Genomic DNA, 25,815 nt, shown 5'->3' with positions numbered 1-25,815 from the left:
CGTGCACAAGCTCCCACGTGAGCGGAGTTATTCATTTCTAGATCTGCCGCAGCCCCGGATAGATGCAAAAGTATCGCGGGGCCCACAATGCACGACGAACACCCAAAGCCCGGTTTTGCACCGTTCCCATTCAATAATGACGATCGAACCGCAAATGGTCCGAGTATCCGGCGCGTTGTTTCCAGTTGTTTCGCCGAAACGACATATGGACTTTGCAAATAGTATATCAAAAATAAAATATTAATAAAATTGGGGTGCAACACGAGGACTTCCTAGGAGGTCACCAATCTTAGTACTACTCTCGCCAAGAACGCTTAACTTCGGAGTTCAAATGGGATCCGATGCATTAGTGCTTGTATGATCGCACCCATTTTCTTTTTGCTCGCTTAAATCTTTATGCACTCACTATTTTGCTCCCCTCCATTAATTCTTTTAGACTTGAAAAAACGGTGTATGCAACTTTCCTCCCTTGGTACCCATGCACAAGCTCCCACGTGAGCGGAGTTATTCATTTCCAGATCTGCCGCAGCCCCGGATAGATGCAATAGTATCGCGGGGCCCATAATCCACGACGAATGCCCAAATCCCAGTTTTGCACCGTTCCCATTCAGTAATGACGATCGAACCGTGAATGCTCCGAGTATCCGGCGCGTTGTTTCCAGTTGTCTCGCCGAAACGACATATGGATTTTGCAAATAGTATATCAAAAATAAAATATTAATAAAATTGGGGTGCAACACGAGGACTTCCCAGGAGGTCACCCATCCTAGTACTACTCTTGCCCAAGCATGCTTAACTTCGGAGTTCTGATGGGATCCGGTGCATTAGTGCTAGTATGATCGCACCCGTTTGCTTTTGGCTCGCTTAAATCTTTATGCACTCACTATCTTGTTCCCCTCCATTAATTATTTCAGACTTGAAAAAATGGTGTATGCAACTTTCCTCCCTTCGTACCCGTACACAACCTTCCACGTGAGCGGAGTTATTCCTTTGTAGATCTGCCGCAGCCCCGGATAGATGCAATAATATCACGGGGCCCACATTGCACAACGAATGCCAAAAGCCCGGTTTTGCACCGTTCCCATTCAGTAATGACGATCGTGCCGCAAATGGTCTGAGTATCCGGCGTGTTGTTTCTAGTTGTATCGCCGAAACGACATACGGAATTTGCAAATAGTATATCCAAAATAAAATATTAATAAAATTGGGGTGCAATACGAGGACTTCCTCAGAGGTCACCAATCTTAGTACTACTCTCGCCAAGAACGCTTAACTTCGGAGTTCAAATGGGATCCGATGCATTAGTGCTGGTATGATCGCACCGATTTTCTTCTTGCACGCTTAAATCTTTATGCACTCACTATTTTGCTCCCCTCCATTAATTCTTTCAGACTTGAAAAAACGGTGTATGCAACTTTCCTCCCTTGGTACCCGTGCACAAGCTCCCACGTGAGCGGAGTTATTCATTTCCAGATCTGCCGCAGCCCCGGATAGATGCAATACTATCGCGGGGCCCACAATGCACGACGAACACCAAAAGCCCGGTTTTGCACCGTTCCCATTCAATAATGACGATCGAACCGCAAATGGTCCGAGTATCCGGCACGTTGTTTCCAGTTGTTTCGCCGAAACGACATATGGAATTTGCAAATAGTATATCAAAAATAAAATATTAATAAAATTCGGGTGCAACATGAGGACTTCCTAGGAGGTCACCAATCTTAGTACTACTCTCGCCAAGAACGCTTAACTTCGGAGTTCAAATGGGATCCGATGCATTAGTGCTTGTATGATCGCACCCATTTTCTTTTTGCTCGCTTAAATCTTTATGCACTCACTATTTTGCTCCCCTCCATTAATTCTTTCAGACTTGAAAAAATGGTGTCTGCAACTTTCCTCCCTTGGTACCCGTGCACAAGCTCCCACGTGAGCGGAGTTATTCATTTCCAGATCTGCCGCAGCCCCGGATAGATGCAATAATATCGCGGGGCCCACAATCCACGACGAATGCCCAAATCCCAGTTTTGCACCGTTCCCATTCAGTAATGACGATCGAACCGTGAATGCTCCGAGTATCCGGCGCGTTGTTTCCAGTTGTCTCGCCGAAACGACATATGGAATTTGAAAATAGTATATCAAAAATAAAATATTAATAAAATTGGGGTGCAACACGAGGACTTCCTAGGAGTTCACCAATCCTAGTACTACTCTCGCCCAAGCACGCTTAACTTCGGAGTTCTGATGGGATCCGGTGTATTAGTGCTGGTATGATCGCACCCGTTTGCTTCTTGCTCGCTTAAATCTTTGTGCACTCACTATCTTGCTGCCCTCCATTAATTCTTTCAGACTTGAAAAAACGGTGTATGCAACTTTCCTCCCATGGTAACCGTGCACAGGCTTCCACGTGAGCGGAGTTATTCCTTTCCAGATCTGCCGCAGCCCCGGATAGATGCAATAATATCGCGGGGCCCACAATGCACGACGAATGCCAAAAGCCTGGTTTTGCACCGTTCCCATTTAGTTATGACGATCGTGCCGCAAATGGTCCGAGTGTCTGGCGCGTTGTTTCCAGTTGTCTCGCCGAAACGACATATGGAATTTGCAAATAGTATATCAAAAATAAAATATTAATAAAATTGGGGTGCAACACGAGGACTTCCCAGGAGGTCACCCATCCTAGTACTACTCTTGCCCAAGCATGCTTAACTTCGGAGTTCTGATGGGATCCGGTGCATTAGTGCTAGTATGATCGCACCCGTTTGCTTTTTGCTCGCTTAAATCTTTATGCACTCACTATTTTGTTCCCCTCCATTAATTATTTCAGACTTGAAAAAACGGTGTATGCAACTTTCCTCCCTTGGTACCCGTGCACAAGCTTCCACGTGAGCGGAGTTATTCCTTTGTAGATCTGCCGCAGCCCCGGATAGATGCAATAATATCGCGGGGCCCACAATGCACAACGAATGCCAAAAGCCCGGTTTTGCACCGTTCCCATTCAATAATGACGATCGTGCCGCAAATGGTCCGAGTATCCGGCGTGTTGTTTCTAGTTGTATCGCCGAAACGACATATGGAATTTGCAAATAGTATATCAAAAATAAAATATTAATAAAATTGGGGTGCAACACGAGGACTTCCTAGGAGGTCACCAATCTTAGTACTACTCTCGCCAAGAACGCTTAACTTCGGAGTTCAAATGGGATCCGATGCATTAGTGCTGGTATGATCGCACCGATTTTCTTCTTGCATGCTTAAATCTTTATGCACTCACTATTTTGCTCCCCTCCATTAAATCTTTCAGACTTGAAAAAATGGTGTATGCAACTTTCCTCCCTTGGTACCCGTGCACAAGCTCCCACGTGAGCGGAGTTATTCCTTTCCAGATCTGCCGCAGCCCCGGATAGATGCAATACTATCGAGGGGCCCACAATGCACGACGAACACCAAAAGCCCGGATTTTCACCGTTCCCATTCAATAATGACGATCGAACCGCAAATGGTCCGAGTATCCGGCGTGTTGTTTTTAGTTGTCTCGCCGAAACGACATATGGAATTTGCAAATAGTATATCAAAAATAAAATATTAATAAAATTGGGGTGCAACACGAGGACTTCCTAGGAGGTCACCAATCTTAGTACTTCTCTCGCCAAGAACGCTTAACTTCGAAGTTCAAATGGGATCCGATGCATTAGTGCTGGTATGATCGCACCCATTTTCTTCCTGCATGCTTAAATCTTTATGCACTCACTATTTTGCTCCCCTCCATTAATTCTTTCAGACTTGAAAAAACGGTGTATGCAACTTTCCTCCCTTGGTACCCGTGCACAAGCTCCCACGTGAGCGGAGTTATTCATTTCCAGATCTGCCGCAGCCCCGGATAGATGCAATAGTATCGCGGGGCCCACAATGCACGACGAACACCCAAAGCCCGGTTTTGCACCGTTCCCATTCAATAATGACGATCGAACCGCAAATGCTCCGAGTATCCGGCGCGTTGTTTCCAGTTGTCTCGCCGAAACGACATATGGAATTTGCAAATAGTATATCAAAAATAAAATATTAATAAAATTGGGGTGCAACACGAGGACTTCCTAGGAGTTCACCAATCCTAGTACTACTCTCGCCCAAGCACGCTTAACTTCGGAGTTCTGATGGGATCTGGTGTATTAGTGCTGGTATGATCGCACCCGATTGCTTATTGCTCGCTTAAATCTTTATGCACTCACTATCTTGCTCCCCTCCATTAATTCATTCAGACTTGAAAAAACAGTGTATGCAACTTTCCTCCCTTGGTACCCGTGCACAAGCTTCCACGTGACCGGAGTTATTCCTTTGTAGATCTGCCGTAGCCCCGGATAGATGCAATAATATCACGGGGCCCACAATGCACGACGAATGCCAAAAGCCCGGTTTTGCACTGTTCCCATTCAGTAATGACGATCGTGCCGCAAATGGTCCGAGTATCCGGCGTGTTGTTACTAGTTGTATCGCCGAAACGACATATGGAACTTGCAAATAGTATATCAAAAATAAAATATTAATAAAATTGGGGTGCAACACGAGGACTTCTACGAGGTCACCAATCCTAGTACTACTCTCGCCCAAGCACGCTTAACTTCGGAGTTCTGATGGGATTCGGTGTATTAGTGCTGGTATGATCGCACCTGTTTGCTTCTTGCTCGCTTAAATCTTTATGCACTCACTATCTAGCTCCCCTCCATTAATTCTTTCAGACTTGAAAAAATGGTGTATGCAACTTTCCTCCCTTGGTAACCGTGCACAAGCTCCCACGTGAGCGGAGTTATTCCTTTCCAGATCTGCCGCAGCCCCGGATAGATGCAATAATATCGCGGGGCCCACAATGCACGACGAATGCCAAAAGCCCGATTTTGCACCGTTCCCATTCAGTAATGACGATCGTGCCGCAAATGGTCCGAGTATCCGGCGCGTTGTTTCCAGTTGTCTCGCCGAAACGACATATGGAATTTGCAAATAGTATATCAAAAATAAAATATTAATAAAATTGGGGTGCAACACGAGGACTTCCCTGGAGGTCACCCATCCTAGTACTACTCTTGCCCAAGCATGCTTAAATTCGGAGTTCTGATGGGATCCGGTGCATTAGTGCTGGTATGATCGCACCCGTTTGCTTTTTGCTCGCTTAAATCCTTATGCACTCACTATCTTGTTCCCCTCGATTAATTATTTCAGACTTGAAAAAACGGTGTATGCAACTTTCCTCCCTTGGTAACCGTGCACAAGTTTCCACATGAGCGGAGTTATTCCTTTGTAGATCTGCCGCAGCCCCGGATAGATGCAATAATATCGCGGGGCCCACAATGCACGACGAATGCCAAAAGCCCAGTTTTGTACCGTTCCCATTCAGTAATGACGATCGTGCCGCAAATGGTCCGAGTATCCGGCGCGTTGTTTCTAGTTGTATCGCCGAAACGACATATGGAATTTGCAAATAGTATATCAAAAATAAAATATTAATAAAATTGGGGTGCAACACGAGGACTTCCTAGGAGGTCACCAATCTTAGTACTTCTCTCGCCAAGAACGCTTAACTTCGAAGTTCAAATGGGATCCGATGCATTAGTGCTGGTATGATCGCACCCATTTTCTTCCTGCATGCTTAAATCTTTATGCACTCACTATTTTGCTCCCCTCCATTAATTCTTTCAGACTTGAAAAAATGGTGTATGCAACTTTCCTCCCTTGGTACCCGTGCACAAGCTCCCACGTGAGCGGAGTTATTCATTTCCAGATCTGCCGCAGCCCCGGATAGATGCAATACTATCGCGGGGCCCACAATGCACGACGAACACCCAAAGCCCGGTTTTGCACCGTTCCCATTCAATAATGATGATCGAACCGCAAATGCTCCGAGTATCCGGCGCGTTGTTTCCACTTGTCTCGCCGTAACGACATATGGAATTTGCAAATAGTATATCAAAAATAAAATATTAATAAAATTGGGGTGCAACACGAGGACTTCCTAGGAGTTCACCAATCCAAGTACTACTCTCGCCCAAGCACGCTTAACTTCGGAGTTCTGATGGGATCTGGTGTATTAGTGCTGGTATGATCGCACCCGATTGCTTCTTGCTCGCTTAAATCTTTATGCACTCACTATCTTGCTCCCCTCCATTAATTCATTCAGACTTGAAAAAACGGTGTATGCAACTTTCCTCCCTTGGTACCCGTGCACAAGCTCCCACGTGAGCGGAGTTATTCATTTCTAGATCTGCCGCAGCCCCGGATAGATGCAATAGTATCGCGGCGCCCACAATGCACGACGAACACCCAAAGCCCGGTTTTGCACCGTTCCCATTCAATAATGACGATCGAACCGCAAATTGTCCGAGTATCCGGCGCGTTGTTTCCAGTTGTTTCGCCGAAACGACATATGGAATTTGCAAATAGTATATCAAAAATAAAATATTAATAAAATTGGGGTGCAACACGAGGACTTCCTAGGAGGTCACCAATCTTAGTACTACTCTCGCCAAGAACGCTTAACTTCGGAGTTCAAATGGGATCCGATGCATTAGTGCTTGTATGATCGCACCCATTTTCTTTTTGCTCGCTTAAATCTTTATGCACTCACTATTTTGCTCCCCTCCATTAATTCTTTCAGACTTGAAAAAACGGTGTATGCAACTTTCCTCCCTTGGTACCCGTGCACAAGCTCCCACGTGAGCGGAGATATTCATTTCCAGATCTGCCGCAGCCCCGGATAGATGCAATACTATCGCGGGGCCCACAATGCACGACGAACACCCAAAGCCCGGTTTTGCACCGTTCCCATTCAATAATGACGATCGAACCGCAAATGCTCCGAGTATCCGGCGCGTTGTTTCCAGTTGTATCGCCGAAACGACATATGGAATTTGCAAATAGTATATCAAAAATAAAATATTAATAAAATTGGGGTGCAACACGAGGACTTCCTAGGAGGTCACCAATCTTAGTAATACTCTCGCCAAGAACGCTTAACTTCGGAGTTCAAATGGGATCCGATGCATTAGTGCTTGTATGATCGCACCCATTTTCTTTTTGCTCGCTTAAATCTTTATGCACTCACTATTTTGCTCCCCTCCATTAATTCTTTCAGACTTTAAAAAACGGTGTATGCAACTTTCCTCCCTTGGTACCCGTGCACAAGCTCCCACGTGAGCGGAGTTATTCATTTCCAGATCTGCCGCAGCCCCGGATAGATGCAATAGTATCGCAGGGCCCACAATGCACGATGAACACCCAAAGCCCGGTTTTGCACCGTTCCCATTCAATAATGACGATCGAACCGCAAATGCTCCGAGTATCCGGCGCGTTGTTTCCAGTTGTCTCGCCGAAACGACATATGGAATTTGCAAATAGTATATCAAAAATAAAATATTAATAAAATTGGGGTGCAACACGAGGACTTCCTAGGAGTTCACCAATCCTAGTACTACTCTCGCCCAAGCACGCTTAACTTCGGAGTTCTGATGGGATCTGGTGTATTAGTGCTGGTATGATCGCACCCGATTGCTTATTGCTCGCTTAAATCTTTATGCACTCACTATCTTGCTCCCCTCCATTAATTATTTCAGACTTGAAAAAACGGTGTATGCAACTTTCCTCCCTTGGTACCCGTACACAAGCTTCCACGTGAGCGGAGTTATTCCTTTGTAGATCTGCCGCAGCCCCGGATAGATGCAATAATATCGCGGGGCCCACAATGCACAACGAATGCCAAAAGCCCGGTTTTGCACTGTTCCCATTCAGTAATGACGATCGTGCCGCAAATGGTCCGAGTATCCGGCGTGTTGTTACTAGTTGTATCGCCGAAACGACATATGGAACTTGCAAATAGTATATCAAAAATAAAATATTAATAAAATTGGGGTGCAACACGAGGACTTCTACGAGGTCACCAATCCTAGTACTACTCTCGCCCAAGCACGCTTAACTTCGGAGTTCTGATGGGATTCGGTGTATTAGTGCTGGTATGATCGCACCTGTTTGCTTCTTGCTCGCTTAAATCTTTATGCACTCACTATCTAGCTCCCCTCCATTAATTCTTTCAGACTTGAAAAAATGGTGTATGCAACTTTCCTCCCTTGGTAACCGTGCACAAGCTCCCACGTGAGCGGAGTTATTCCTTTCCAGATCTGCCGCAGCCCCGGATAGATGCAATAATATCGCGGGGCCCACAATGCACGACGAATGCCAAAAGCCCGATTTTGCACCGTTCCCATTCAGTAATGACGATCGTGCCGCAAATGGTCCGAGTATCCGGCGCGTTGTTTCCAGTTGTCTCGCCGAAACGACATATGGAATTTGCAAATAGTATATCAAAAATAAAATATTAATAAAATTGGGGTGCAACACGAGGACTTCCCTGGAGGTCACCCATCCTAGTACTACTCTTGCCCAAGCATGCTTAAATTCGGAGTTCTGATGGGATCCGGTGCATTAGTGCTGGTATGATCGCACCCGTTTGCTTTTTGCTCGCTTAAATCCTTATGCACTCACTATCTTGTTCCCCTCGATTAATTATTTCAGACTTGAAAAAACGGTGTATGCAACTTTCCTCCCTTGGTAACCGTGCACAAGTTTCCACGTGAGCGGAGTTATTCCTTTGTAGATCTGCCGCAGCCCCGGATAGATGCAATAATATCGCGGGGCCCACAATGCACGACGAATGCCAAAAGCCCAGTTTTGCACCGTTCCCATTCAGTAATGACGATCGTGCCGCAAATGGTCCGAGTATCCGGCGCGTTGTTTCTAGTTGTATCGCCGAAACGACATATGGAATTTGCAAATAGTATATCAAAAATAAAATATTAATAAAATTGGGGTGCAACACGAGGACTTCCTAGGAGGTCACCAATCTTAGTACTTCTCTCGCCAAGAACGCTTAACTTCGAAGTTCAAATGGGATCCGATGCATTAGTGCTGGTATGATCGCACCCATTTTCTTCCTGCATGCTTAAATCTTTATGCACTCACTATTTTGCTCCCCTCCATTAATTCTTTCAGACTTGAAAAAACGGTGTATGCAACTTTCCTCCCTTGGTACCCGTGCACAAGCTCCCACGTGAGCGGAGTTATTCATTTCCAGATCTGCCGCAGCCCTGGATAGATGCAATACTATCGCGGGGCCCACAATGCACGACGAACACCCAAAGACCGGTTTTGCACTGTTCCCATTCAGTAATGACGATCGTGCCGCAAATGGTCCGAGTATCCGGCGTGTTGTTACTAGTTGTATCGCCGAAACGACATATGGAACTTGCAAATAGTATATCAAAAATAAAATATTAATAAAATTGGGGTGCAACACGAGGACTTCTACGAGGTCACCAATCCTAGTACTACTCTCGCCCAAGCACGCTTAACTTCGAAGTTCTGATGGGATTCGGTGTATTAGTGCTGGTATGATCGCACATGTTTGCATCTTGCTCGCTTAAATCTTTATGCACTCACTATCTTGCTCCCCTCCATTAATTCTTTCAGACTTGAAAAAATGGTGTATGCAACTTTCCTCCCTTGGTAACCGTGCACAAGCTCCCACGTGAGCGGAGTTATTCCTTTCCAGATCTGCCGCAGCCCCGGATAGATGCAATAATATCGCGGGGCCCACAATGCACGACGAATGCCAAAAGCCCGGTTTTGCACCGTTCGCATTTAGTAATGACGATCGTGCCGCAAATGGTCTGAGTATCCGGCGCGTTGTTTCCAGTTGTCTCGCCGAAACGACATATGGAATTTGCAAATAGTATATCAAAAATAAAATATTAATAAAATTGGGGTGCAACACGAGGACTTCCCTGGAGGTCACCCATCCTAGTACTACTCTTGCCCAAGCATGCTTAAATTCGGAGTTCTGATGGGATCCGGTGCATTAGTGCTGGTATGATCGCACCCGTTTGCTTTTTGCTCGCTTAAATCCTTATGCACTCACTATCTTGTTCCCCTCGATTAATTATTTCAGACTTGAAAAAACGGTGTATGCAACTTTCCTCCCTTGGTAACCGTGCACAAGTTTCCACGTGAGCGGAGTTATTCCTTTGTAGATCTGCCGCAGCCCCGGATAGATGCAATAATATCGCGAGGCCCACAATGCACGACGAATGCCAAAAGCCCGGTTTTGCACCGTTCCCATTCAGTAATGACGATCGTGCCGCAAATGGTCCGAGTATCCGGCGCGTTGTTTCTAGTTGTATCGCCGAAACGCAATATGGAATTTGCAAATAGTATATCAAAAATAAAATATTAATAAAATTGGGGTGCAACACGAGGACTTCCTAGGAGGTCACCAATCTTAGTACTACTCTCGCCAAGAACGCTTAACTTCGGAGTTCAAATGGGATCCGATGCATTAGTGCTTGTATGATCGCACCCATTTTCTTTTTGCTCGCTTAAATCTTTATGCACTCACTATTTTGCTCCCCTCCATTAATTCTTTCAGACTTGAAAAAACGGTGTATGCAACTTTCCTCCCTTGGTACCCGTGCACAAGCTCCCACGTGAGCGGAGTTATTCATTTCCAGATCTGCCGCAGCCCCGGATAGATGCAATACTATCGCGGGGCCCACAATGCACGACGAACACCCAAAGCCCGGTTTTGCACCGTTCCCATTCAATAATGACGATCGAACCGCAAATGCTCCGAGTATCCGGCGCGTTGTTTCCAGTTGTCTCGCCGAAACGACATATGGAATTTGCAAATAGTATATCAAAAATAAAATATTAATAAAATTGGGGTGCAACACGAGGACTTCCTAGGAGGTCACCAATCTTAGTAATACTCTCGCCAAGAACGCTTAACTTCGGAGTTCAAATGGGATCCGATGCATTAGTGCTTGTATGATCGCACCCATTTTCTTTTTGCTCGCTTAAATCTTTATGCACTCACTATTTTGCTCCCCTCCATTAATTCTTTCAGACTTTAAAAAATGGTGTATGCAACTTTCCTCCCTTGGTACCCGTGCACAAGCTCCCACGTGAGCGGAGTTATTCATTTCCAGATCTGCCGCAGCCCCAGATAGATGCAATACTATCGCGGGGCCCACAATGCACGACGAACACCGAAAGCCCGGTTTTGCACCGTTCCCATTCAATAATGACGATCGAACCGCAAATGCTCCGAGTATCCGGCGCGTTGTTTCCACTTGTCTCGCCGAAACGACATTTGGAATTTGCAAATAGTATATCAAAAATAAAATATTAATAAAATTGGGGTGCAACACGAGGACTTCCTAGGAGTTCACCAATCCTAGTACTACTCTCGCCCAAGCACGCTTAACTTCGGCGTTCTGATGGGATCCGGTGTATTAGTGCTGGTATGATCGCACCCGTTTGCTTCTTGCTCGCTTAAATCTTTGTGCACTCACTATCTTGCTGCCCTCCATTAATTCTTTCAGACTTGAAAAAACGGTGTATGCAACTTTCCTCCCACGGTAACCGTGCACAGGCTTCCACGTGGGCGGAGTTATTCCTTTCCAGATCTGCCGCAGCCCCGGATAGATGCAATAATATCGCGGGGCCCACAATGCACGACGAATGCCAAAAGCCCGGTTTTGCACCGTTCCCATTTAGTTATGACGATCGTGCCGCAAATGGTCCGAGTATCCGGCGCGTTGTTTCCAGTTGTCTCGCCGAAACGACATATGGAATTTGCAAATAGTATATCAAAAATAAAATATTAATAAAATTGGGGTGCAACACGAGGACTTCCCAGGAGGTCACCCATCCTAGTACTACTCTTGCCCAAGCATGCTTAACTTCGGAGTTCTGATGGGATCCGGTGCATTAGTGCTAGTATGATCGCAGCCGTTTGCTTTTTGCTCGCTTAAATCTTTATGCACTAACTATCTTGTTCCCCTCCATTAATTATTTCAGACTTGAAAAAACGGTGTATGCAACTTTCCTCCCTTGGTACCCGTGCACAAGCTTCCACGTGAGCGGAGTTATTCCTTTGTAGATCTGCCGCAGCCCCGGATAGATGCAATAATATCGCGGGGCCCACAATGCACAACGAATGCCAAAAGCCCGGTTTTGCACCGTTCCCATTCAGTAATGACGATCGTGCCGCAAATGGTCCGAGTATCCGGCGTGTTGTTTCTAGTTGTATCGCCGAAACGACATATGGAATTTGCAAATAGTATATCAAAAATAAAATATTAATAAAATTGGGGTGCAACACGAGGACTTCCTAGGAGGTCACCAATCTTAGTACTACTCTCGCCAAGAACGCTTAACTTCGGAGTTCAAATGGGATCCGATGCATTAGTGCTGGTATGATCGCACCGATTTTCTTCTTGCACGCTTAAATCTTTATGCACTCACTATTTTGCTCCCCTCCATTAATTCTTTCAGACTTGAAAAAATGGTGTATGCAACTTTCCTCCCTTGGTACCCGTGCACAAGTTCCCACGTGAGCGGAGTTATTCCTTTCCAGATCTGCCGCAGCCCCGGATACATGCAATACTATCGCGGGGCCCACAATGCACGACGAACACCAAAAGCCCAGATTTTAACCGTTCCCATTCAATAATGACGATCGAACTGCAAATGGTCCGATTATCCGGCGTGTTGTTTCTAGTTGTCTCGCCGAAAGGACATATGGAATTTGCAAATAGTATATCAAAAATAAAATATTAATAAAATTGGGGTGCAACACGAGGACTTCCTAGGAGGTCACCAATCTTAGTACTTCTCTCGCCAAGAACGCTTAACTTCGGAGTTCAAATGGGATCCGATGCATTAGTGCTGGTATGATCGCACCGATTTTCTTCTTGCACGCTTAAATCTTTATGCACTCACTATTTTGCTCCCCTCCATTAATTCTTTCAGACTTGAAAAAACGGTGTATGCAACTTTCCTCCCTTGGTACCCGTGCACAAGCTCCCACGTGAGCGGAGTTATTCATTTCCAGATCTGCCGTAGCCCCAGATAGATGCAACAGTATCGCGGGGTCCACAATGCACGACGAACACCCAAAGCCCGGTTTTGCACCGTTCCCATTCAATAATGACGATCGAACCGCAAATGCTCCGAGTATCCGGCACGTTGTTTCCAGTTGTTTCGCCGAAACGACATATGGAATTTGCAAATAGTATATCAAAAATAAAATATTAATAAAATTGGGGTGCAACACGAGGACTTCCTAGGAGGTCACCAATCTTAGTACTACTCTTGCCAAGAACGCTTAACTTCGGAGTTCAAATGGGATCCGATGCATTAGTGCTTGTATGATCGCACCCATATTCTTTTTGCTCGCTTAAATCTTTATGCACTCACTATTTTGCTCCCCTCCATTAATTCTTTCAGACTTGAAAAAATGGTCTCTGCAACTTTCCTCCCTTGGTACCCGTGCACAACCTCCCACGTGAGCGGAGTTATTCATTTCCAGATCTGCCGCAGCCCCGGATAGATGCAATAATATCGCGGGGCCCACAATCCACGACGAACGCCCAAATCCCAGTTTTGCACCGTTCCCATTCAGTAATGACGATCGAACCGTGAATGCTTCGAGTATCCAGCGCGTTGTTTCCAGTTGTCTCGCCGAAACGACATATGGAATTTGAAAATATTATATCAAAAATAAAATATTAATAAAATTGGGGTGCAACACGAGGACTTCCTAGGAGTTCACCAATCCTAGTACTACTCTCGCCCAAGCACGCTTAACTTCGGAGTTCAAATGGGATCCGTTGTATTAGTGTTGGTATGATCGCACCCGTTTGCTTCTTGCTCGCTTAAATCTTTGTGCACTCACTATCTTGCTGCCCTCCATTAATTCTTTCAGACTTGAAAAAACGGTGTATGCAACTTTCCTCCCATGGTAACCGTGCACAAGCTTCCACGTGAGCGGAGTTATTCATTTCCAGATCTGCCGCAGCCCCGGATAGATGCAATAATATCGCGGGGCCCACAATCCACGACGAACGCCCAAATCCCAGTTTTGCACCGTTCCCATTCAGTAATGACGATCGAACCGTGAATGCTCCGAGTATCCGGCGCGTTGTTTCCAGTTGTCTCGCCGAAACGACATATGGAATTTGCAAATAGTATATCAAAAATAAAATATTAATAAAATTGGGGTGCAACACGAGGACTTCCCAGGAGGTCACCCATCCTAGTACTACTCTTGCCCAAGCATGCTTAACTTCGGAGTTCTGATGGGATCCGGTGCATTAGTGCTAGTATGATCGCACCCGTTTGCTTTTTGCTCGCTTAAATCTTTATGCACTAACTATCTTGTTCCCCTCCAATAATTATTTCAGACTTGAAAAAACGGTGTATGCAACTTTCCTCCCTTGGTACCCGTGCACAAGCTTCCACGTGAGCGGAGTTATTCCTTTGTAGATCTGCCGCAGCCCCGGATAGATGCAATAATATCGCGGGGCCCACAATGCACAACGAATGCCAAAAGCCCGGTTTTGCACCGTTCCCATTCAGTAATGACGATCATGCCGCAAATAGTCCGAGTATCCGGCGTGTTGTTTCTAGTTGTATCGCCGAAACGACATATGGAATTTGCAAATAGTATATCAAAAATAAAATATTAATAAAATTGGGGTGCAACACGAGGACTTCCTAGGAGGTCACCAATCTTAGTACTACTCTCGCCAAGAACGCTTAACTTCGGAGTTCAAATGGGATCCGATGCATTAGTGCTGGTATGATCGCACCGATTTTCTTCTTGCACGCTTAAATCTTTATGCACTCACTATTTTGCTCCCCTCCATTAATTCTTTCAGACTTGAAAAAATGGTGTATGCAACTTTCCTACCTTGGTACCCGTGCACAAGTTCCCACGTGAGCGGAGTTATTCCTTTCCAGATCTGCCACAGCCCCGGATACATGCAATACTATCGCGGGGCCCACAATGCACGACGAACACCAAAAGCCCGGATTTTAACCGTTCCCATTCAATAATGACGATCGAACTGCAAATGGTCCGAGTATCCGGCGTGTTGTTTCTAGTTGTCTCGCCGAAACGACATATGGAATTTGCAAATAGTATATCAAAAATAAAATATTAATAAAATTGGGGTGCAACACGAGGACTTCCTAGGAGGTCACCAATCTTAGTACTTCTCTCGCCAAGAAAGCTTAACTTCGAAGTTCAAATGGGATCCGTTGCATTAGTGCTGGTATGATCGCAACCATTTTCTTCCTGCATGCTTAAATCTTTATGCACTCACTATTTTGCTCCCCTCCATTAATTCTTTCAGACTTGAAAAAATGGTGTATGCAACTTTCCTCCCTTGGTACCCGTGCACAAGCTCCCACGTGAGCAGAGTTATTCATTTCCAGATCTGCCGCAGCCCCGGATAGATGCAATAGTATCGCAGGGCCCACAATGCACGATGAACACCCAAAGCACGGTTTTGCACCGTTCCCATTCAATAATGACGATCGAACCGCAAATGGTCCGAGTATCCGGCGCGTTGTTTCCACTTGTCTCGCCGAAACGACATATGGAATTTGCAAATAGTATATCAAAAATAAAATATTAATAAAATTGGGGTGCAACACGAGGACTTCCTAGGAGGTCACCAATCTTAGTACTACTCTCGCCAAGAACGCTTAACTTCGGAGTTCAAATGGGATCCGATGCATTAGTGCTTGTATGATCGCACCCATTTTCTTTTTGCTCGCTTAAATCTTTATGCACTCACTATTTTGCTCCCCTCCATTAATTCTTTCAGACTTGAAAAAATGGTGTCTGCAACTTTCCTCCCTTGGTACCCGTGCACAAGCTCCCACGTGAGCGGAGTTATTCATTTCCAGATCTGCCGCAGCCCCGGATAGATGCAATAATATCACGGGGCCCACAATCCACGACGAACGCCCAAATCCCAGTTTTGCACCGTTCCCATTCAGTAATGACGATCGAACCGTGAATGCTCCGAGTATCCGGCGCGTTGTTTCCAGTTGTCTCGCCGAAACGACATATGGAATTTGAAAATATTATATCAAAAATGAAATATTAATAAAATTGGGGTGCAACACGAGGACTTCCTAAGAGTTCACCAATCCTAGTACTACTCTCGCCCAAGCACGCTTAACTTCGGAGTTCTGATGGGATCCGGTGTATTAGTGCTGGTATGATCGCACCCGTTTGCTTCTTGCTCGCTTAAATCTTTGTGCACTCACTATCTTGCTGCCCTCCATTAATTCTTTCAGACTTGAAAAAACGGTGTATGCAACTTTCCTCCCATGGTAACCATGCACAGGCTTCCACGTGAGCGGAGTTATTCCTTTCCAGATCTGCCGCAGCCCCGGATAGATGCAATAATATCGCGGGGCCCACAATGCACGACGAATGCCAAAAGCCCGGTTTTGCACCGTTCCCATTTAGTTATGACGATCGTGCCGCAAATGGTCCGAGTATCCGGCGCCTTGTTTCCAGTTGTCTCGCCGAAACGACATATGGAATTTGCAAATAGTATATCAAAAATAAAATATTAATAAAATTGGGGTGCAACACGAGGACTTCCCAGGAGGTCACCCATCCTAGTACTACTCTTGCCCAAGCATGCTTAACTTCGGAGTTCTGATGGGATCCGGTGCATTAGTGCTAGTATGATCGCACCCGTTTGCTTTTTGCTCGCTTAAATCTTTATGCACTCACTATCTTCTTCCCCTCCATTAATTATTTCAGACTTGAAAAAACGGTGTATGCAACTTTCCTCCCTTGGTACCCGTACACAAGCTTCCACGTGAGCGGAGTTATTCCTTTGTAGATCTGCCGCAGCCCCGGATAGATGCAATAATATCACGGGGCCCACAATGCACAACGAATGCCAAAAGCCCGGTTTTGGACCGTTCCCATTCAGTAATGACGATCGTGCCGCAAATGGTCCGAGTATCCGGCGTGTTGTTTCTAGTTGTATCGCCGAAACGACATATGGAATTTGCAAATAGTATATCAAAAATAAAATATTAATAAAATTGGGGTGCAACACGAGGACTTCCTCAGAGGTCACCAATCTTAGTACTACTCTCGCCAAGAACGCTTAACTTCGGAGTTCAAATGGGATCCGATGCATTAGTGCTGGTATGATCGCACCGATTTTCTTCTTGCACGCTTAAATCTTTATGCACTCACTATTTTGCTCCCCTCCATTAATTCTTTCAGACTTGAAAAAACGGTGTATGCAACTTTCCTCCCTTGGTACCCGTGCACAAGCTCCCACGTGAGCGGAGTTATTCATTTCCAGATCTGCCGCAGCCCCGGATAGATGCAATAATATCGCGGGGCCCACAATCCACGACGAACGCCCAAATCCCAGTTTTGCACCGTTCCCATTCAGTAATGACGATCGAACCGTGAATGCTCCGAGTATCCGGCGCGTTGTTTCCAGTTGTCTCGCCGAAACGACATATGGAATTTGAAAATAGTATATCAAAAATAAAATATTAATAAAATTGGGGTGCAACACGAGGACTTCCTAGGAGTTCACCAATCCTAGTACTACTCTCGCCCAAGCACGCTTAACTTCGGAGTTCTGATGGGATCCGGTGTATTAGTGCTGGTATGATCGCATCCGTTTGCTTCTTGCTCGCTTAAATCTTTGTGCACTCACTATCTTGCTGCCCTCCATTAATTCTTTCAGACTTGAAAAAATGGTGTATGCAACTTTCCTCCCTTGGTACCCGTGCACAAGCTCCCACGTGAGCGGAGTTATTCATTTCCAGATCTGCCGCAGCCCCGGATAGATGCAATAATATCGCGGGGCCCACAATCCACGACGAACGCCCAAATCCCAGTTTTGCACCGTTCCCATTCAGTAATGACGATCGAACCGCAAATGGTCCGAGTATCCGGCACGTTGTTTCCAGTTGTTTCGCCGAAACGACATATGGAATTTGCAAATAGTATATCAAAAATAAAATATTAATAAAATTGGGGTGCAACACGAGGACTTCCTAGGAGGTCACCAATCTTAGTACTACACTCGCCAAGAACGCTTAACTTCGGAGTTCAAATGGGATACGATGCATTAGTGCTTGTATGATCGCACCCATTTTCTTTTTGCTCGCTTAAATCTTTATGCACTCACTATTTTGCTCCCCTCCATTAATTCTTTCAGACTTGAAAAAATGGTCTCTGCAACTTTCCTCCCTTGGTACCCGTGCACAAGCTCCCACGTGAGGAGAGTTATTCATTTCCAGATCTGCCGCAGCCCCGGATAGATGCAATAGTATCGCAGGGCCCACAATGCACGATGAACACCCAAAGCCCGGTTTTGCACCGTTCCCATTCAATAATGACGATCGAACCGCAAATGGTCCGAGTATCCGGCGCGTTGTTTCCACTTGTCTCGCCGAAACGACATATGGAATTTGCAAATAGTATATCAAAAATAAAATATTAATAAAATTGGGGTGCAACACGAGGACTTCCTAGGAGGTCACCAATCTTAGTACTACTCTCGCCAAGAACGCTTAACTTCGGAGTTCAAATGGGATCCGATGCATTAGTGCTTGTATGATCGCACCCATTTTCTTTTTGCTCGCTTAACTCTTTATGCACTCACTATTTTGCTCCCCTCCATTAATTCTTTCAGACTTGAAAAAATGGTGTCTGCAACTTTCCTCCCTTGGTACCCGTGCACAAGCTCCCACGTGAGCGGAGTTATTCATTTCCAGATCTGCCGCAGCCCCGGATAGATGCAATAATATCGCGGGGCCCACAATCCACGACGAACGCCCAAATCCCAGTTTTGCACCGTTCCCATTCAGTAATGACGATCGAACCGCAAATGGTCCGAGTATCCGGCACGTTGTTTCCAGTTGTTTCGCCGAAACGACATATGGAATTTGCAAATAGTATATCAAAAATAAAATATTAATAAAATTGGGGTGCAACACGAGGACTTCCTAGGAGGTCACCAATCTTAGTACTACACTCGCCAAGAACGCTTAACTTCGGAGTTCAAATGGGATCCGATGCATTAGTGCTTGTATGATCGCACCCATTTTCTTTTTGCTCGCTTAAATCTTTATGCACTCACTATTTTGCTCCCCTCCATTAATTCTTTCAGACTTGAAAAAATGGTCTCTGCAACTTTCCTCCCTTGGTACCCGTGCACAAGCTCCCACGTGAGCAGAGTTATTCATTTCCAGATCTGCCGCAGCCCCGGATAGATGCAATAGTATCGCAGGGCCCACAATGCACGATGAACACCCAAAGCCCGGTTTTGCACCGTTCCCATTCAATAATGACGATCGAACCGCAAATGGTCCGAGTATCCGGCGCGTTGTTTCCACTTGTCTCGCCGAAACGACATATGGAATTTGCAAATAGTATATCAAAAATAAAATATTAATAAAATTGGGGTGCAACACGAGGACTTCCTAGGAGGTCACCAATCTTAGTACTACTCTCGCCAAGAACGCTTAACTTCGGAGTTCAAATGGGATCCGATGCATTAGTGCTTGTATGATCGCACCCATTTTCTTTTTGCTCGCTTAACTCTTTATGCACTCACTATTTTGCTCCCCTCCATTAATTCTTTCAGACTTGAAAAAATGGTGTCTGCAACTTTCCTCCCTTGGTACCCGTGCACAAGCTCCCACGTGAGCGGAGTTATTCATTTCCAGATCTGCCGCAGCCCCGGATAGATGCAATAATATCACGGGGCCCACAATCCACGACGAACGCCCAAATCCCAGTTTTGCACCGTTCCCATTCAGTAATGACGATCGAACCGTGAATGCTCCGAGTATCCGGCGCGTTGCTTCCAGTTGTCTCGCCGAAACGACATATGGAATTTGAAAATATTATATCAAAAATGAAATATTAATAAAATTGGGGTGCAACACGAGGACTTCCTAAGAGTTCACCAATCCTAGTACTACTCTCGCCCAAGCACGCTTAACTTCGGAGTTCTGATGGGATCCGGTGTATTAGTGCTGGTATGATCGCACCCGTTTGCTTCTTGCTCGCTTAAATCTTTGTGCACTCACTATCTTGCTGCCCTCCATTAATTCTTTCAGACTTGAAAAAATGGTGTATGCAACTTTCCTCCCATGGTAACCATGCACAGGCTTCCACGTGAGCGGAGTTATTCCTTTCCAGATCTGCCGCAGCCTCGGATAGATGCAATAATATCGTGGGGCCCACAATGCACGACGAATGCCAAATGCCCAGTTTTGCACCGTTCCCATTTAGTTATGACGATCGTGCCGCAAATGGTCCGAGTATCCGGCGCGTTGTTTCCAATTGTCTCGCCGAAACGACATATGGAATTTGCAAATAGTATATCAAAAATAAAATATTAATAAAATTGGGGTGCAACACGAGGACTTCCTAGGAGGTCACCAATCTTAGTATTACACTCGCCAAGAACGCTTAACTTCGGAGTTCAAATGGGATCCGATGCATTAGTGCTTGTATGATCGCACCCATTTTCTTCCTGCATGCTTAAATCTTTATGCACTCACTATTTTGCTCCCCTCCATTAATTCTTTCAGACTTGAAAAAATGGTGTATGCAACTTTCCTCCCATGGTACCCGTGCACAAGTTCCCACGTGAGCGGAGTTATTCCTTTCCAGATCTGCCGCAGCCCCGGATAGATGCAATACTATCGCGGGGCCCACAATGCACGACGAACACCAAAAGCCCGGATTTTAACCGTTCCCATTCAATAATGACGATCGAACTGCAAATGGTCCAAGTATCCGGCGTGTTGTTTCTAGTTGTCTCGCCGAAACGACATATGGAATTTGCAAATAGTATATCAAAAATAAAATATTAATAAAATTGGGGTGCAACACGAGGACTTCCTAGGAGGTCACCAATCTTAGTACTTCTCTCGCCAAGAACGCTTAAATTCGAAGTTCAAATGGGATCCGATGCATTAGTGCTGGTATGATTGCACCCATTTTCTTCCTGCATGCTTAAATCTTTATGCACTCACTATTTTGCTCCCCTCCATTAATTCTTTCAGACTTGAAAAAATGGTGTATGCAACTTTCCTCCCTTGGTACCCGTGCACAAGCTCCCACGTGAGCGGAGTTATTCATTTCCAGATCTGCCGCAGCTTCGGATAGATGCAATAGTATCGCGGGGCCCACAATGCACGACAAACACCCAAAGCCCGGTTTTGCACCGTTCCCATTCAATAATGACGATCGAACCGCAAATGCTCCGAGTATCCGGCGCGTTGTTTCCAGTTGGCTCGCCGAAACGACATATGGAATTTGCAAATAGTATATCAAAAATAAAATATTAATAAAATTGGGGTGCAACACGAGGACTTCCTAGGAGTTCACCAATCCTAGTACTACTCTCGCCCAAGCACGCTTAACTTCGGAGTTATGATGGGATCTGGTGTATTAGTGCTGGTATGATCGCACCCGATTGCTTATTGCTCGCTTAAATCTTTATGCACTCACTATCTTGCTCCCCTCCATTAATTCATTCAGACTTGAAAAAACGGTGTATGCAACTTTCCTCCCTTGGTACCCGTGCAAAAGCTTCCACGTGACCGGAGTTATTCCTTTGTAGATCTGCTGTAGCCCCGGATAGATGCAATAATATCACGGGGCCCACAATGCACGACGAATGCCAAAAGCCCGGTTTTGCACTGTTCCCATTCAGTAATGACGATCGTGCCGCAAATGGTCCGAGTATCCGGCGTGTTGTTACTAGTTGTATCGCCGAAACGACATATGGAACTTACAAATAGTTTATCAAAAATAAAAGATTAATAAAATTGGGGTGCAACACGAGGACTTCTACGAGGTCACCAATCCTAGTACTACTCTCGCCCAAGCATGCTTAACTTCGGAGTTCTGATGGGATCCGGTGTACTAGTGCTGGTATGATCGCACCTGTTTGCTTCTTGCTCGCTTAAATCATTATGCACTCACTATTTTGCTCCCCTCCATTAATTCTTTCAGACTTGAAAAAATGGTGTATGCAACTTTCCTCCCTTGGTACCCGTGCACAAGCTTCCACGTGACCGGAGTTATTCCTTTGTAGATCTGCCGTAGCCCCGGATAGATGCAATAATATCACGGGGCCCACAATGCACGACGAATGCCAAAAGCCCGGTTTTGCACCGTTCCCATTCAGTAATGACGATCGTGCTGCAAATGCTCCGAGTATCCGGCGTGTTGTTACTAGTTGTATCGCCGAAACGACATATGGAACTTGCAAATAGTATATCAAAAATAAAATATTAATAAAATTGGGGTGCAACACGAGGACTTCTACGAGGTCACCAATCCTAGTACTACTCCCGCCAAAGCACGCTTAACTTCGGAGTTCTGATGGGATCCGGTGTATTAGTGCTGGTATGATCGCACCTGTTTGCTTCTTGCTCGCTTAAATCTTTATGCACTCACTATCTTGCTCCCCTCCATTAATTCTTTCAGACTTGAAAAAATGGTGTATGCAACTTTCCTCCCTTGGTAACCGTGCACAAGCTCCCACGTGAGCGGAGTTATTCCTTTCCAGATCTGCCGCAGCCCCGGATAGATGCAATAATATCGCAGGGCCCACAATGAACGACGAATGCCAAAAGCCCGATTTTGCACCGTTCCCATTCAGTAATGACGATCGTGCCGCAAATGGTCCGAGTATCCGGCGCGTTGTTTCCAGTTGTCTCGCCGAAACGACATATGGAATTTGCAAATAGTATATCAAAAATAAAATATTAATATAATTGGTGTGCAACACGAGGACTTCCCAGGAGGTCACCCATCCTAGTACTACTCTTGCCCAAGCATGCTTAAATTCGGAGTTCTGATGGGATCCGGTGCATTAGTGCTGGTATGATCGCACCCGTTTGCTTTTTGCTCGCTTAAATCCTTATGCAGTCACTATCTTGTTCCCCTCGATTAATTATTTCAGACTTGAAAAAACGGTGTATGCAACTTTCCTCCCTTGGTAACCGTGCACAAGTTTCCACGTGAGCGGAGTTATTCCTTTGTAGATCTGCCGCAGCCCCGGATAGATGCAATAATATCGCGGGGCCCACAATGCACGACGAATGCCAAAAGCCCGGTTTTGCACCGTTCCCATTCAGTAATGACGATCGTGCCGCAAATGGTCCGAGTATCCGGCGCGTTGTTTCTAGTTGTATCGCCGAAACGACATATGGAATTTGCAAATAGTATATCAAAAATAAAATATTAATAAAATTGGGGTGCAACACGGGGACTTCCTACGAGGTCACCAATCTTAGTACTTCTCTCGCCAAGAACGCTTAACTTCGAAGTTCAAATGGGATCCGATGCATTAGTGCTGGTATGATCGCACACATTTTCTTCCTGCATGCTTAAATCTTTATGCACTCACTACTTTGCTCCCCTCCATTAATTCTTTCAGACTTGAAAAAACGGTGTATTCAACTTTCCTCCCTTGGTACCCGTGCACAAGCTCCCACGTGAGCGGAGTTATTCATTTCCAGATCTGCCGCAGCCCCGGATAGATGCAATACTATCGCGGGGCCCACAATGCACGACGAACACCCAAAGCCCGGTTTTGCACCGTTCCCATTCAATAACGACGATCGAACCGCAAATGCTCCGAGTATCCGGCGCGTTGTTTCCAGTTGTCTCGCCGAAAAGACATATGGAATTTGCAAATAGTATATCAAAAATAAAATATTAATAAAATTGGGGTGCAACACAAGGACTTCCTAGGAGTTCACCAATCCTAGTACTACTCTCGCCCAAGCACGATTAACTTCGGAGTTCTGATGGGATCTGGTGTATTAGTGCTGGTATGATCGCACCCGATTGCTTATTGCTCGCTTAAATCTTTATGCACTCACTATATTGCTCCCCTCCATTAATTCATTCAGACTTGAAAAAACGGTGTATGCAACTTTCCTCCCTTGGTACCCGTGCACAAGCTTCCACGTGACCGGAGTTATTCCTTTGTAGATCTGCCGTAGCCCCGGATAGATGCAATAATATCGCGGGGCCCACAATGCACGACGAATGCCAAAAGCCCGGTTTTGCACCGTTCCCATTCAATAATGACGATCGAACCGCAAATGCTCCGAGTATCCGGCGCGTTGTTTCTAGTTGTTTCGCCGAAACGACATATGGAATTTGCAAATAGTATATCAAAAATAAAATATTAATAAAATTGGGGTGCAACACGAGGACTTCCTAGGAGGTCACCAATCTTAGTACTACTCTCGCCAAGAACGCTTAACTTCGGAGTTCAAATGGGATCCGATGCATTAGTGCTTGTATGATCGCACCCATTTTCTTTTTGCTCGCTTAAATCTTTATGCACTCACTATTTTGCTCCCCTCCATTAATTCTTTCAGACTTGAAAAAATGGTGTATGCAACTTTCCTCCCTTGGTACCCGAGCACAAGCTCCCACGTGAGCGGAGTTATTCATTTCCAGATCTGCCGCAGCCCCGGATAGATGCAATACTATCGCGGGGCCCACAATGCACGACGAACACCCAAAGCCCGGTTTTGCACCGTTCCCATTCAATAACGACGATCGAACCGCAAATGCTCCGAGTATCCGGCGCGTTGTTTCCAGTTGTCTCGCCGAAACGACATATGGAATTTGCAAATAGTATATCAAAAATAAAATATTAATAAAATTGGGGTGCAACACGAGGACTTCCTAGGAGTTCACCAATCCTAGTACTACTCTCGCCCAAGCACGCTTAACTTCGGAGTTCTGATGGGATCTGGTGTATTAGTGCTGGTATGATCGCACCCGATTGCTTATTGCTCGCTTAAATCTTTATGCACTCACTATCTTGCTCCCCTCCATTAATTCATTCAGACTTGAAAAAACGGTGTATGCAACTTTCCTCCCTTGGTACCCGTGCACAAGCTTCCACGTGACCGGAGTTATTCCTTTGTAGATCTGCCGTAGCCCCGGATAGATGCAATAATATCGCGGGGCCCACAATGCACGACGAATGCCAAAAGCCCGGTTTTGCACCGTTCCCATTCAGTAATGACGATCGTGCTGCAAATGCTCCGAGTATCCGGCGTGTTGTTACTAGTTGTATCGCCGAAACGACATATGGAACTTGCAAATAGTATATCAAAAATAAAATATTAATAAAATTGGGGTGCAACACGAGGACTTCTACGAGGTCACCAATCCTAGTACTACTCTCGCCAAAGCACGCTTAACTTCGGAGTTCTGATGGGATCCGGTGTATTAGTGCTGGTATGATCGCACCTGTTTGCTTCTTGCTCGCTTAAATCTTTATGCACTTACTATCTTGCTCCCCTCCATTAATTCTTTCAGACTTGAAAAAATGGTGTATGCAACTTTCCTCCCTTGGTAACCGTGCACAAGCTCCCACGTGAGCGGAGTTATTCCTTTCCAGATCTGCCGCAGCCCCGGATAGATGCAATAATATCGCGGGGCCCACAATGAACGACGAATGCCAAAAGCCCGATTTTGCACCGTTCCCATTTAGTAATGACGATCGTGCCGCAAATGGTCCGAGTATCCGGCGCGTTGTTTCCAGTTGTCTCGCCGAAACGACATATGGAATTTGCAAATAGTATATCAAAAATAAAATATTAATATAATTGGGGTGCAACACGAGGACTTCCCAGGAGGTCACCCATCCTAGTTCTACTCTTGCCCAAGCATGCTTAAATTCGGAGTTCTGATGGGATCCGGTGCATTAGTGCTGTTTTGATCGCACCCGTTTGCTTTTTGCTCGCTTAAATCCTTATGCAGTCACTATCTTGTTCCCCTCGATTAATTATTTCAGACTTGAAAAAACGGTGTATGCAACTTTCCTCCCTTGGTAACCGTGCACAAGTTTCCACGTGAGCGGAGTTATTCCT

The 25,815-nt window shown here is 45.5% G+C and overlaps 9 non-coding genes and 45 pseudogenes across 9 annotated transcripts; all 54 read right to left on the bottom strand.

Annotated features, from left to right (window-relative positions):
• Positions 1–251: 251 nt before the first annotated feature.
• LOC148856998 (5S ribosomal RNA) lies at positions 252–369 on the bottom strand (annotated as a pseudogene).
• A 359-nt stretch (positions 370–728) lies between these two features.
• Positions 729–847, bottom strand: LOC148856997 (5S ribosomal RNA). The gene has a single exon (XR_016097491.1). It is a non-coding gene; the product is annotated as a 5S ribosomal RNA (ribosomal RNA).
• Positions 848–1,206: 359 nt separating this feature from the next.
• Positions 1,207–1,324, bottom strand: LOC148856996 (5S ribosomal RNA; annotated as a pseudogene).
• Positions 1,325–1,683: 359 nt separating this feature from the next.
• Positions 1,684–1,801, bottom strand: LOC148856995 (5S ribosomal RNA; annotated as a pseudogene).
• Positions 1,802–2,160: 359 nt separating this feature from the next.
• On the bottom strand, positions 2,161–2,279 carry LOC148856994 (5S ribosomal RNA). Its single transcript, XR_016098198.1, has one exon. It is a non-coding gene; the product is annotated as a 5S ribosomal RNA (ribosomal RNA).
• Positions 2,280–2,638: 359 nt separating this feature from the next.
• On the bottom strand, positions 2,639–2,757 carry LOC148856993 (5S ribosomal RNA). The gene has a single exon (XR_016097490.1). It is a non-coding gene; the product is annotated as a 5S ribosomal RNA (ribosomal RNA).
• Positions 2,758–3,116: 359 nt separating this feature from the next.
• On the bottom strand, positions 3,117–3,234 carry LOC148856992 (5S ribosomal RNA; annotated as a pseudogene).
• Positions 3,235–3,593: 359 nt separating this feature from the next.
• On the bottom strand, positions 3,594–3,711 carry LOC148856991 (5S ribosomal RNA; annotated as a pseudogene).
• A 359-nt stretch (positions 3,712–4,070) lies between these two features.
• Positions 4,071–4,189, bottom strand: LOC148856990 (5S ribosomal RNA; annotated as a pseudogene).
• A 359-nt stretch (positions 4,190–4,548) lies between these two features.
• Positions 4,549–4,666, bottom strand: LOC148856989 (5S ribosomal RNA; annotated as a pseudogene).
• Positions 4,667–5,025: 359 nt separating this feature from the next.
• On the bottom strand, positions 5,026–5,144 carry LOC148856988 (5S ribosomal RNA). Its single transcript, XR_016098245.1, has one exon. It is a non-coding gene; the product is annotated as a 5S ribosomal RNA (ribosomal RNA).
• Positions 5,145–5,503: 359 nt separating this feature from the next.
• Positions 5,504–5,621, bottom strand: LOC148856987 (5S ribosomal RNA; annotated as a pseudogene).
• A 359-nt stretch (positions 5,622–5,980) lies between these two features.
• Positions 5,981–6,099, bottom strand: LOC148856986 (5S ribosomal RNA; annotated as a pseudogene).
• A 359-nt stretch (positions 6,100–6,458) lies between these two features.
• LOC148856985 (5S ribosomal RNA) lies at positions 6,459–6,576 on the bottom strand (annotated as a pseudogene).
• Positions 6,577–6,935: 359 nt separating this feature from the next.
• LOC148856984 (5S ribosomal RNA) lies at positions 6,936–7,053 on the bottom strand (annotated as a pseudogene).
• A 359-nt stretch (positions 7,054–7,412) lies between these two features.
• On the bottom strand, positions 7,413–7,531 carry LOC148856983 (5S ribosomal RNA; annotated as a pseudogene).
• Positions 7,532–7,890: 359 nt separating this feature from the next.
• LOC148856982 (5S ribosomal RNA) lies at positions 7,891–8,008 on the bottom strand (annotated as a pseudogene).
• Positions 8,009–8,367: 359 nt separating this feature from the next.
• LOC148856981 (5S ribosomal RNA) lies at positions 8,368–8,486 on the bottom strand. The gene has a single exon (XR_016098244.1). It is a non-coding gene; the product is annotated as a 5S ribosomal RNA (ribosomal RNA).
• Positions 8,487–8,845: 359 nt separating this feature from the next.
• On the bottom strand, positions 8,846–8,963 carry LOC148856980 (5S ribosomal RNA; annotated as a pseudogene).
• Positions 8,964–9,322: 359 nt separating this feature from the next.
• Positions 9,323–9,440, bottom strand: LOC148856979 (5S ribosomal RNA; annotated as a pseudogene).
• Positions 9,441–9,799: 359 nt separating this feature from the next.
• On the bottom strand, positions 9,800–9,918 carry LOC148856978 (5S ribosomal RNA). The gene has a single exon (XR_016098243.1). It is a non-coding gene; the product is annotated as a 5S ribosomal RNA (ribosomal RNA).
• Positions 9,919–10,277: 359 nt separating this feature from the next.
• On the bottom strand, positions 10,278–10,395 carry LOC148856977 (5S ribosomal RNA; annotated as a pseudogene).
• Positions 10,396–10,754: 359 nt separating this feature from the next.
• On the bottom strand, positions 10,755–10,872 carry LOC148856976 (5S ribosomal RNA; annotated as a pseudogene).
• Positions 10,873–11,231: 359 nt separating this feature from the next.
• On the bottom strand, positions 11,232–11,350 carry LOC148856975 (5S ribosomal RNA; annotated as a pseudogene).
• Positions 11,351–11,709: 359 nt separating this feature from the next.
• On the bottom strand, positions 11,710–11,828 carry LOC148856974 (5S ribosomal RNA). Its single transcript, XR_016098163.1, has one exon. It is a non-coding gene; the product is annotated as a 5S ribosomal RNA (ribosomal RNA).
• Positions 11,829–12,187: 359 nt separating this feature from the next.
• LOC148856973 (5S ribosomal RNA) lies at positions 12,188–12,305 on the bottom strand (annotated as a pseudogene).
• Positions 12,306–12,664: 359 nt separating this feature from the next.
• On the bottom strand, positions 12,665–12,782 carry LOC148856972 (5S ribosomal RNA; annotated as a pseudogene).
• A 359-nt stretch (positions 12,783–13,141) lies between these two features.
• On the bottom strand, positions 13,142–13,259 carry LOC148856971 (5S ribosomal RNA; annotated as a pseudogene).
• Positions 13,260–13,618: 359 nt separating this feature from the next.
• Positions 13,619–13,737, bottom strand: LOC148856970 (5S ribosomal RNA; annotated as a pseudogene).
• A 359-nt stretch (positions 13,738–14,096) lies between these two features.
• LOC148856969 (5S ribosomal RNA) lies at positions 14,097–14,215 on the bottom strand. Its single transcript, XR_016097489.1, has one exon. It is a non-coding gene; the product is annotated as a 5S ribosomal RNA (ribosomal RNA).
• Positions 14,216–14,574: 359 nt separating this feature from the next.
• Positions 14,575–14,692, bottom strand: LOC148856968 (5S ribosomal RNA; annotated as a pseudogene).
• Positions 14,693–15,051: 359 nt separating this feature from the next.
• Positions 15,052–15,169, bottom strand: LOC148856967 (5S ribosomal RNA; annotated as a pseudogene).
• Positions 15,170–15,528: 359 nt separating this feature from the next.
• Positions 15,529–15,646, bottom strand: LOC148856966 (5S ribosomal RNA; annotated as a pseudogene).
• A 359-nt stretch (positions 15,647–16,005) lies between these two features.
• LOC148856965 (5S ribosomal RNA) lies at positions 16,006–16,124 on the bottom strand (annotated as a pseudogene).
• A 359-nt stretch (positions 16,125–16,483) lies between these two features.
• On the bottom strand, positions 16,484–16,602 carry LOC148856964 (5S ribosomal RNA). Its single transcript, XR_016097488.1, has one exon. It is a non-coding gene; the product is annotated as a 5S ribosomal RNA (ribosomal RNA).
• Positions 16,603–16,961: 359 nt separating this feature from the next.
• LOC148856963 (5S ribosomal RNA) lies at positions 16,962–17,079 on the bottom strand (annotated as a pseudogene).
• A 359-nt stretch (positions 17,080–17,438) lies between these two features.
• LOC148856962 (5S ribosomal RNA) lies at positions 17,439–17,557 on the bottom strand (annotated as a pseudogene).
• A 359-nt stretch (positions 17,558–17,916) lies between these two features.
• LOC148856961 (5S ribosomal RNA) lies at positions 17,917–18,034 on the bottom strand (annotated as a pseudogene).
• A 359-nt stretch (positions 18,035–18,393) lies between these two features.
• LOC148856960 (5S ribosomal RNA) lies at positions 18,394–18,511 on the bottom strand (annotated as a pseudogene).
• A 359-nt stretch (positions 18,512–18,870) lies between these two features.
• On the bottom strand, positions 18,871–18,988 carry LOC148856959 (5S ribosomal RNA; annotated as a pseudogene).
• A 359-nt stretch (positions 18,989–19,347) lies between these two features.
• On the bottom strand, positions 19,348–19,465 carry LOC148856958 (5S ribosomal RNA; annotated as a pseudogene).
• Positions 19,466–19,824: 359 nt separating this feature from the next.
• Positions 19,825–19,943, bottom strand: LOC148856957 (5S ribosomal RNA; annotated as a pseudogene).
• Positions 19,944–20,302: 359 nt separating this feature from the next.
• LOC148856956 (5S ribosomal RNA) lies at positions 20,303–20,420 on the bottom strand (annotated as a pseudogene).
• Positions 20,421–20,779: 359 nt separating this feature from the next.
• On the bottom strand, positions 20,780–20,897 carry LOC148856955 (5S ribosomal RNA; annotated as a pseudogene).
• A 359-nt stretch (positions 20,898–21,256) lies between these two features.
• On the bottom strand, positions 21,257–21,375 carry LOC148856954 (5S ribosomal RNA; annotated as a pseudogene).
• Positions 21,376–21,734: 359 nt separating this feature from the next.
• On the bottom strand, positions 21,735–21,852 carry LOC148856953 (5S ribosomal RNA; annotated as a pseudogene).
• Positions 21,853–22,211: 359 nt separating this feature from the next.
• LOC148856952 (5S ribosomal RNA) lies at positions 22,212–22,329 on the bottom strand (annotated as a pseudogene).
• Positions 22,330–22,688: 359 nt separating this feature from the next.
• LOC148856951 (5S ribosomal RNA) lies at positions 22,689–22,807 on the bottom strand (annotated as a pseudogene).
• Positions 22,808–23,166: 359 nt separating this feature from the next.
• LOC148856950 (5S ribosomal RNA) lies at positions 23,167–23,284 on the bottom strand (annotated as a pseudogene).
• Positions 23,285–23,643: 359 nt separating this feature from the next.
• Positions 23,644–23,762, bottom strand: LOC148856949 (5S ribosomal RNA; annotated as a pseudogene).
• Positions 23,763–24,121: 359 nt separating this feature from the next.
• LOC148856948 (5S ribosomal RNA) lies at positions 24,122–24,239 on the bottom strand (annotated as a pseudogene).
• A 359-nt stretch (positions 24,240–24,598) lies between these two features.
• On the bottom strand, positions 24,599–24,717 carry LOC148856947 (5S ribosomal RNA; annotated as a pseudogene).
• Positions 24,718–25,076: 359 nt separating this feature from the next.
• LOC148856946 (5S ribosomal RNA) lies at positions 25,077–25,194 on the bottom strand (annotated as a pseudogene).
• A 359-nt stretch (positions 25,195–25,553) lies between these two features.
• LOC148856945 (5S ribosomal RNA) lies at positions 25,554–25,672 on the bottom strand (annotated as a pseudogene).
• Between the last annotated feature and the right edge of the window lie 143 nt (positions 25,673–25,815).

Source organism: Nelumbo lutea, chromosome 4 (assembly GCF_056320005.1).
Source record: "Nelumbo lutea isolate HS-2025 chromosome 4, American lotus-T2T, whole genome shotgun sequence".
Classification (NCBI taxonomy): domain Eukaryota; kingdom Viridiplantae; phylum Streptophyta; class Magnoliopsida; order Proteales; family Nelumbonaceae; genus Nelumbo; species Nelumbo lutea.
This window is presented reverse-complemented; position numbering and strand designations above follow the sequence as displayed.